General features: G+C 43.6%; 1 pseudogene; it reads right to left on the bottom strand.

Annotated features, from left to right (window-relative positions):
* Positions 1 to 5839: 5839 nt before the first annotated feature.
* LOC105550652 lies at positions 5840 to 7023 on the bottom strand (annotated as a pseudogene).
* Positions 7024 to 9280: the final 2257 nt, after the last annotated feature.

The following is a 9280-nucleotide window of genomic DNA, read 5'->3' as shown; positions in this document are numbered from 1 at the left end:
AAAAAAAAAAAAAAAAAGAGTCCTGACTGAAAATGTTTGAACAGCCTAAAGCTAATGATCTTTAACCATCTGGGCAGGAGAGGAAGACAAAGTAAATATGTTTGTCTTGGGCTTAAAAATTGAAATGCCCCATCTCAATGGATTGGGAGGAAAAAGAGAAGGTCGCCGTGATTCTTCCCCATTCATTAAAAATCATCAAAAGTAAAAATGTGAGGAATAGAACATTAAACATCTCCTAAAAGTCTTTTAAGGAAACAAGGAAAACTGAAATAATTTCCTATCAACATTAAATTTATTGTTGTCTTCAAGTTTTCTGAGTCCAGGAGATGACATCCACTTTATATTAAACTGCTCTGCTATGAACTAAATTGTGTCCCCTCAAAATCCATGTGTTGAGGCCCTCACCGCCAGTGTGATCCCATTTGGAGATGGGGATTTGGAGACATAATCAGGTTTACATGGGGCAAGGAGTGTAGGTCCTCATGATGGGAGAGATGCCCTTACAAGAAGCAACAGAGATTTTCCTTTTTCTCCCTCTCAACCATGTGAGAACATAGAAAGTGTCCATTTGTAAGTCAGTAAGAGGGCCCTCACCAGGAACTGAATCTGCCAACACCTTGATATTGGACTTCTCAGCGTCCAGAACTGTGAGAAATAAATGTCTGTTGTTTACACCACTCAGTCTATGACATTTTGTTATAGCAGCCCAAACTTAGACAAGCCCTCTGCTTCTCTCTCTTACACAGACACACACACACACACACACACACACACACACTCTCTCTCTCTCTCTCTCTCTCTCTCTCATACAGATGTCAAATTTTCCAAGAATTGTTTAGCTGGAGCAGTTGGGCGTATGACACTCTATAAGGTTACACAGGCTGGTGAAGTTTGTCCTTGGATGATCTGTGGAATAGTATGAATACCATCAGCAATAGCCCAGTAAGAACATAATAACAAGCTGATGTCTAGAAATGATGATGCTGAGAAAAACAAAAACTTAAAGTACCTATGTAACCGGCTTATACAGGAGCCAACAAAAGCAGCTTCTGGAAGCTATCCTTGGCAAAACGAGCTACTCTTGCCCTGACATTTGCCCAGGGGAACCAGCGGAAAGAAAAAAACAAAAGATATAGATTACAACTCCAAAAAGAAAAATTAAAAGCCAAAACAGGAACTAACTGTAACTCTTTAAGAAAGAAGAAAAATTCATATTATCTTCCTCCGCCACCAGGGCCACACTGAGAATTAAAGGTGCCCCCAAGAAAATTGTATTGGTTAGCATTCTAGGGAAGGGGTGGCTGAGAAACCAAGCAGGGCCACTAGAAACTGTAAGCACGGAGCTTGTGGAGGCCTGAAAGACGGTGCCAGGGCTGCCACTGTCTCTCAGGCACCTATTTCTGCTCTTCCCTTAACAAAGTAACAAAGACAGAGGGAAGCCCAAACGCTTCATTTCTGGAAAAAGAATAAGGAAAGGATCTAACAATATTCTCTCCCCCTTTTTAAAACTTCTGCTAAGAATGTGCAGAAACAGGCCAGGCATGGTGGCTCACGCCCGTAATCCTAGCACTTAGGAAGGCCAAAGCAGATGGATTGCCTGAGCTCCGGAGTTCGAGACCAGTCTGGGCAACACAGCGAAACCCTGTCTCTACTAAAATACAAAAAATTAGCTCGGCATGGTGGTGCATGATTGTAATCCCAGCTACTAGGGAGGCTGAGACAGGAGAATCACTTGAAGCCAGGAGGCAGAGGTTGCAGTGAGCCGAGATCACGCCACTGCACTCCAGCCTGGGCAACAGAGTGAGACTCCATCTCAAAAAAAAAAAAAAAAAAGAATGTACAGAAACATCAGCTCCAGTTTCTCTAGTTCAGCCTATAGTAGGATTGTCTGCTATAGTAACTAGGTAATGTACTGGGTTCAATAGTGTCCACCCAGTCTGGCACAGTGGCATGTGCCTGTAGTCCCACCTATCAGGAGGCTTAGACAGGAGGATGGCTTGAGCCCAGGAGTTCAAGGCTGCAGTGCACCATGATCATACCACTATAGTCCAGACTGGGCAACATAGTAAGACCCCATCTCTAAAATAATAATGACAATAATAGTGTCTCCCCAAAATTCATGTCCATCATGAATCTCAGAATGTGACCTTTTTTGGAAGTAGGATTTTTGTAGATGTAATTAGTTAAGATGACATCATGCTGGAGTAGGGTAGTCCATAAGCCAATGACTGGTGTCCTTTTAAGAAGGCCCTGTAAAGACACAGAGACACACAGACCCACAGGGAGAATGCTTCGTGAAGACAATGACAGAGATAGGAGTGATGCATCTATAAGCCAAGGAACTCCAAGAATTGCCTGCAACCACCGGAAGCTAGAAGAGAGGCATGGAACAGATCCTTTTCAAAGCCCCCAGGAGGAGCCACCCCTGCCAACATCTTGACTTCAGACTTCTAACCTCCAAAACTGTGAGAGAATAAATTTCTGTTGCTTTAAGTTGCTGAGCTTGTAGTAATTTCTTACGGCAGTCCAAAGAAAGTAATGCAAGCCGGGCATGGTGGCTCATGCCTGTAATCCCAGCACTTTGGGAGGCCCAGAAAGGCGGATCACCTGAGGTCGGGAGTTCGAGACCAGTCTGACCAACATGGTGAAACCCCATCTCTATTAAAAATACAAAGTTAGCCGGGCGTGGTGGCGCATGCCTGTATTTCCAGCTGCTCGGGAGGCTGAGGCAGGAGAATCGCTTGAACAAGGGAGGCGGAGGTTGCGGTGAGCTGAGACCGCACCATTGCACTCCAGCCTAGGCAACAAGAGTAAAACTCGGTCTCAAAAAAAGTTACATCAACAATCCCATATTTGGCCGGGGCAGCGACTCACGCTTATAATCCCAGCACTTTGGCAGGCCAAGGTGGGCAGATCACTTGAAGTCAGGATTTTCAGACCAGCCTGGCCAATATGGTGAAACCCCGTCTCTACTAAAAACACAAAAATAACCAGGTGTGTTGGCAAGCACCTGTAATCGCAGCTACTCAGGAGGCTGAAGCAGGAGGATCACTTGAGCGTGGGAGGTAGAGGTTGCAATAAGCCAAGATCATGCCACTGCACTCCAGCCTGGGCAACAAAGCAAGACTCTGTCTCAAAAAAAAAAAAAAAAGACACCCATATTTACTATAAATTGCAAAGTAAATCTTTGCCAGTGCTTTTACTTCTTTCCAGGCTCTTCTGGGCCACTGAAATTCTCTTTGCTATGTGCTTTTTAAGTTTCCTGATAATAGGGTTTTATTTTTTAACAGTCCCTATCCCGACACACACTTAGTTTTCCCAGTGAAAAACTAAATCTAATTATCTCTGTTTTGATCAATCCAGCTTCGATTATTAATACCTTATAACTAAATGATCTGACAAAGACAGCAGGAGAGAAAAAGGTGTCAACCCATTTTCTAGGGACACTCAATTGATCCCTGAGTTATTTTGTGTTTACAATGGTATCAGTGAAGTTATATTTGACCAAGATTTTCCTCCTCATTTCTCCGGAGAGGTCAAATATAAAATCTGGTCTAGAAAATCAATATGGAGGAGAAAGCAGAACTATTAAAATTCACTTAGCAGAGTCAAGAGTACACAGGAGTCGTTCATCCAAAATATGTGTGAATCTAGTCTCTGCTCTCCAGGAGTTAATTGTGGCCTGTGCTTCAAATCTAGTTTTTACAGCAAAATTCCCTGGGGTTCTTTTTAAAAATATGGATTTCTAAGTTTTACTCTTAAAGGTTTTTGTTCATGAGGTTTTTCTGTAGATGCCAGGAATCTGAATTTTGTTTTCAGAGTGTGCCATGACATGATATTCATGACACATGGAAAAATTTAAAAAGCAGGTAGGGGAAAAATATGTATATTGTGGGCCAGGCCGGATGACTCACACCTGTAATCCCAGCACTTTGGGAGGCAAAAGTGGGCGGATCACGAAGTCAGGAGATGAAGACCATCCTGGCCAGCATGGTGAAACCCTGTCTCTACTAAAGATACAAAAAAATAGCTGGATATGGTGGCACGTGCCTATAATCCCAGCTATTTGGGAGACTGAGGCAGGAGAATCGCTTGAACCTGGGAGGCGGAGATTGCAGTGAGCCAAGATCACATCACTGCACTCCAGCCTGGGTGACAGGGCGAGACTCCATCTCAAAAAAAAAAACAAAAAAAAAAATTATATTTATATATATATATGCAAGAATATTTAAAGTAACTTTGTAATAGTCCATACCAGAAGTTAATCCAATATACATCTATATTTGGGTAGAAAAATAAATATTAGTTACTTTGGATGATAGTATTTACTGAAAACACACCTCATATTACCTTCTGGGCTGCTGCGTATATTCAGATAATTTTAACCAAATTGTGGTTAAAAGGTGTTTTCACATGTAAAAGTTCATGGAGCACTTAAGGTTGGTACACTTTATTGTGCATATTATATGACAATAAAAATTTTAAAATGAACCAAAAAATATGATCATGTGTGTGTGTGTGTGTGTATAAGCCTTGTTCTGGACTTTTTCGTGTTCCTTAGTAAAACAGGAGCCTGCTAGCTTGTAGCCAAGAGAGCAGTAGCCAGAGGATTCTCCCTGACCACATCCAGTTCTTACCTCTAGGTGGAATTAGAGGACCAGCTACAACCCAAACCCTCCCTGGGCACGTCCAGAGTCTACATCAATCTTTCCTTCCTACCTAGTCTCACCCTCCTGCCACTGGTGATCAAGAGAAGAAAAGCAGAAAGAGTGGGAAGCAATAACTACTTCCAGCACTGGCCCAAATACAAATGTTTACCCAGAAAATAAAAGTTTTAAAGGATCCCATAGAGTCACTGCTTATATTAATTATGTTATACAATAGAGTAATTTCAACCACCTCTCATCTGTCTCTACTCTAGGCCTGATAATACCCCTCTCAGGGAATGTCTGACCTAAAAGTGTAGAGTGGAGGCAAAAAGTAAGGAAGACACACCCCTTTAATGCTTCCATGATATGTTCCCTATACTCAATCGATCAAAGATCACATTCCCTTATTAGTGGAACAGGAAGGTTCTACACATAGCACAGTCTTCCCAATTCTTGTTTCTGCTTTCTCCCAGTCTTTCATAATTTTTTTTTGAAATGGGTTCTCACTGTGTTGCCCAGGCTGGAGTGCAGTGGCATGATCTCAGCTCACTATAACCTCCACCTCCCGGGCTCAAGTCATCCTCCAGCCTCAGCCTCCCAAGTATCTGGGACCACAGGCACTCCAACATGCCCAGCTAATTTTTGTATTTTTGGTAGTGACGGGGTTTCCCCATGTTTCTCAGGCTTGTCTTAAACTCCTGAGCTCAAACGATTCAGTGCACCTAGTCATCTTTTGCAGTTTTTAACAGATGTATTATTTTTTCTATTTCGTGGCTTGTCTTCTCTTTTTTTTTTTTTAATAATAAACTAATTCTGGCCAGGCGAGGTGGCTCACCCCTGTAATCCCATCACTTTGGAAGGCCAAAGCAGGAGGATCACTTGAGTCCAGGAGTTCAAGACCACACTAGGCAACACACTGAGACACTGTCTCTACGAAAAATTTTAAAAATTAAAAACATTAACCAGGCATGGTGGCACGCCCCTGTGATCCCAGCTACTCAGGAGGCTGAGGTGAGAGGATCATTTAAGCCTGGGAAGTCGAGGCTGCAGTGAACTGTGAGTACACCACTACACTCCAGCATGGATGACCCTGTCTCCAAAAAATAAATAAATAAAACTAATTTTAATTGCACTTTATATGACAAGTATTGTATCTTTAAGCCTACTAAATTTCTGATTTAAAAAAATTATTAAACAGTACTAAAAGCATAGTCATATTTGTTAAATTTCATATTGATAAGAACTGGTTTTGAATTCATATAAACATCTGCAATTGGCCAGTATAAACAAAGATGATAGATGATGGTAATGGACCTTAATTAAACAGCCATCACTGCAATCCCATACTATTCCTTCCACTTTACCTACTCTGCGGCTTTCAAACCAGGACAACAGATCATTGTGTTTCAATGGAGGCAGGTTTCTTTTTTTTTTTCTTTGAGTCGGTGTCTCGCTCTGTCACCCAGGCTGTAGTGTAGTAGTGCAACTCTGCTCTCTGCAGCCTCCGCCTCCTGGGTTCAAGCGATTCTCCTGGCTTAGCTTCCTGAGTAGCTGGGATTACAAGAGCCCACTACCATGCTCAGCTAATTTTTGTATTTTTAGTGGAGACGGAGTTTCGCCACGTTGGCCAGGCTGGTCTCGAACTCCTGACCTCAAGTGATCCTCCGACCTCAGACTTCCAAAGTGCTGGGATTACAAGCATGAGCCACCACACTCGGCCCAATGTAGGCAGGTTTCTTATTTGAAATGGTCCATGTGGTGTAACATATTGTGGATGCTTCTTCCTTCCTAACTCATATGGGTTTCCATTGATATTTGTTCCTATAAGCTGCAATATTTGTTCTAAGAGATCTGATAGTGGCACTACACTAATTTCCAAAAGTCTAGGATCCTCAGGATGATGCTTTAGTACCAGAGCAATTGCAAATTCACAATTAACCACAGAGGAATTCCAGTAATGCTATTTGTAATTTTTCTCTTCTGGTGCCCAACCAGGAATGTGTCCACGTTTCATCATGGACCAGATTCCTATTTAATGTTTCTGTTTCCTTTGCTGCTATCCAGCACTCTGGCATAGCTTTGAAGTACTCCTCAACATTCCAAGAAAATTCTTTGAAGTTTTCTTTTGAATGTAGAAAATTTTTAAATCTTTTAACAGGTTGTTTGTTAGGTTTTCTATCTAATCAAGCCCAAAGGTATCTCTGTAAGTAGCAACATAACAACATGTTCCATCCACTTTTTCTGTTGGAATTGCACTGTATATACCTCCATCTAATGCCTCATGACTTACAGTTTTCGTTGCCAAAATGTTAAATGACTGACGTTGCCTTTCGGTGGAGGGTTCCATTTTCCCCTCCCTAGAAACACACAGCATTTCCGCTCCTCGGAGCTGAGGCGCCTAGTGGTGAGCCCAGCAGGCGGTGCAAGAGGAGAGCGCAGCAGGCGGTGCAAGAGGAGAGCGCATTTCTGAGCAGCGCCAAGTACAGACGGGAAGAAAGCCCTGCGTAAGTAAGCACGGGGTTCAGGCTGCTCACACCACGTGCCCAGCGAAAGCTGCAGCCCGCGCCCCCAAAACCTTACTTCCATTTTTTTTTTTTTTCTTTCTAGACTTCTTTCAGGATTATGATGAAAAGGGAGAGGAATATGGGAATAGAGGCCGGGCGCGGTAGCTCACGCCTGTAATCCCAACACTTTGGGAGGCCGAAGCGGCCAGATCACTTGAGGTCAGGAGTTGGAGACCAGCCTGGCCAATATGGCAAAACCCCGTTGGGCATGGTGGCACACGACTGTAATCCCAGCACTTTTGGAGTTCGAGGCGGGCGGATCACTTGAGGCCAGGAGTTTGGGACCAGCCTGGCCAACATGGTGAAACCCCGTCTCCATTAAAAATACAAAAATTAGCCCTGTGTGGTGGCATGTGCCTGTAGCCCTCCAGCCAGGACGACAGAGTAAGACTCCATGGCGACAGAGTAAGACTCCATCTCAAAAAGAAAAAGAAAAAAAATATATATGGAAATAGTAGAGATACCAGAATAGCTCCTGAAAATTGTCAAAATATTGTCCCAGTAACAACTTTAAACGGGTAAATTGTTGAATAATTAAGGTTTATAGCTCTGCCATTCTTAGACAGCATAATTAAATAATTTAGTCATTTGCAAGAAAAATGATGGCAATAAATCCTTGGAAATGAAGATTGGAAATGGGGCTTAGAAACAAGGCCACCCATCCTGCTTTGTTTCCTCATGTAATGTCCGCGTCATAACTTGGCAAGGAGAGTCTGGAAATAATTTTTATTTTCTAACGGGAATATGGTCTTTAGGTTTTCCAAGACAGTGCATCTATCTATCTATCTATTTATTTATTTTCGAGATGGAGTTTCGCTCCTGTTGCCCAGGCTGGAGTGCAATGGCGAGATCTCGGCTCACTGCAACCTCCACCTCCCAGGTTCAAGCGATTCTCCTACCTCAGCCTCCAGAGTACCTGGGATTACAGGCGTGCCACCACGCCTGGCTAATTTTTTGTGTTTTTAGTAGAAACCGGGTTTCACCATGTTAACCAGGCTGGTCTCGAATTCCTGACCTCACGTGATCCGCCCGCCTGGGGCTCCCAAAGTGCGGGGATTACAGGCCTGAGCCACTGTACCCAGCTGACAGTGCCTCTAAGAACAAGCTCTGGAAGTAGAAGTGGGTTGAGTCCAGAGTGGAGGAACGTTCACTACCCTCCTCTTTCTTGACAATTGCCTCTTTTCTTTAGCTTGTGTGAACACCAACCTTTAGGCATTCTAGTTACTTCTCCATTAACTTCCTCTCTCCTCAGATTGGCTCCCCACAGTCATTTCCTCAAGAACACCACTTTACTTCCACTAGCTATGGTCCTTAGTTCCAGCTTTCCTTTTTTATGTTAAAAAGAGGCCTTTAGGCCCCGGGGCGTTGGCACATGCCTGTAATCCCAGCACTTTTGGCGGCCGGCCGAGGCGAATTGATCACCTGAGGTCAGGAGTTCGAGACCAGCCTGACTAACATGGAGAAACCCAGTCTCTATTAAATACAAAAAATTAGTCAGGCGTGCTGGTGGGCGCCTGTAGTCCCAGCTACTGGTGAGGCTGAGGCAGGAGAATCGCTTGAATCCATGGAGGTAGAGATTGCAGTGAGCCGAGATTGTACCATTGCACTCCAGCCTTGGTAACAAGAGTGAAACTCCATCAAAAAAAAAAGCATTAGTAGAGACAACTTATTTTATCGTCTAGGTCTTTCCTACCAGTACAGTGGACAGATTATGTAGTAAAGATGAACCAAACCCTAACTGTTTACTAGCTGGATAGCTGTGGGGAAGCTGTTTAACTTCTCTAAACCTCAGTTAACTCATCTTTTTAAAAATTAAGATTAAGATTTATGGCCGGGCGCGGTGGCTCAAGCCTGTAATCCCAGCACTTCGGGAGGCCAAGACGGGCGGATCACAAGGTCAGGAGATTGAGACCATCCTGGCTAACCCCGTGAAACCCCGTCTCTACTAAAAAATACAAAAAAATAGCCGGGCGAGGTGGCGGGCGCCTGCAGTCCCAGCTACTCGGGAGGCTGAGGCAGGAGAATGTCGTAAACCTGGGAGGTGGAGCTTGCAGTGAGCTCAGATCC

The sequence above is a fragment of the Mandrillus leucophaeus genome, unplaced genomic scaffold (genome assembly GCF_000951045.1).
Source record: "Mandrillus leucophaeus isolate KB7577 unplaced genomic scaffold, Mleu.le_1.0 Scaffold113, whole genome shotgun sequence".
In the NCBI taxonomy this organism is placed as follows: Eukaryota; Metazoa; Chordata; class Mammalia; order Primates; family Cercopithecidae; genus Mandrillus; species Mandrillus leucophaeus.
Note: the sequence above shows the minus strand (reverse complement) of the source record. Positions and strands in the feature narration are given on the sequence as shown.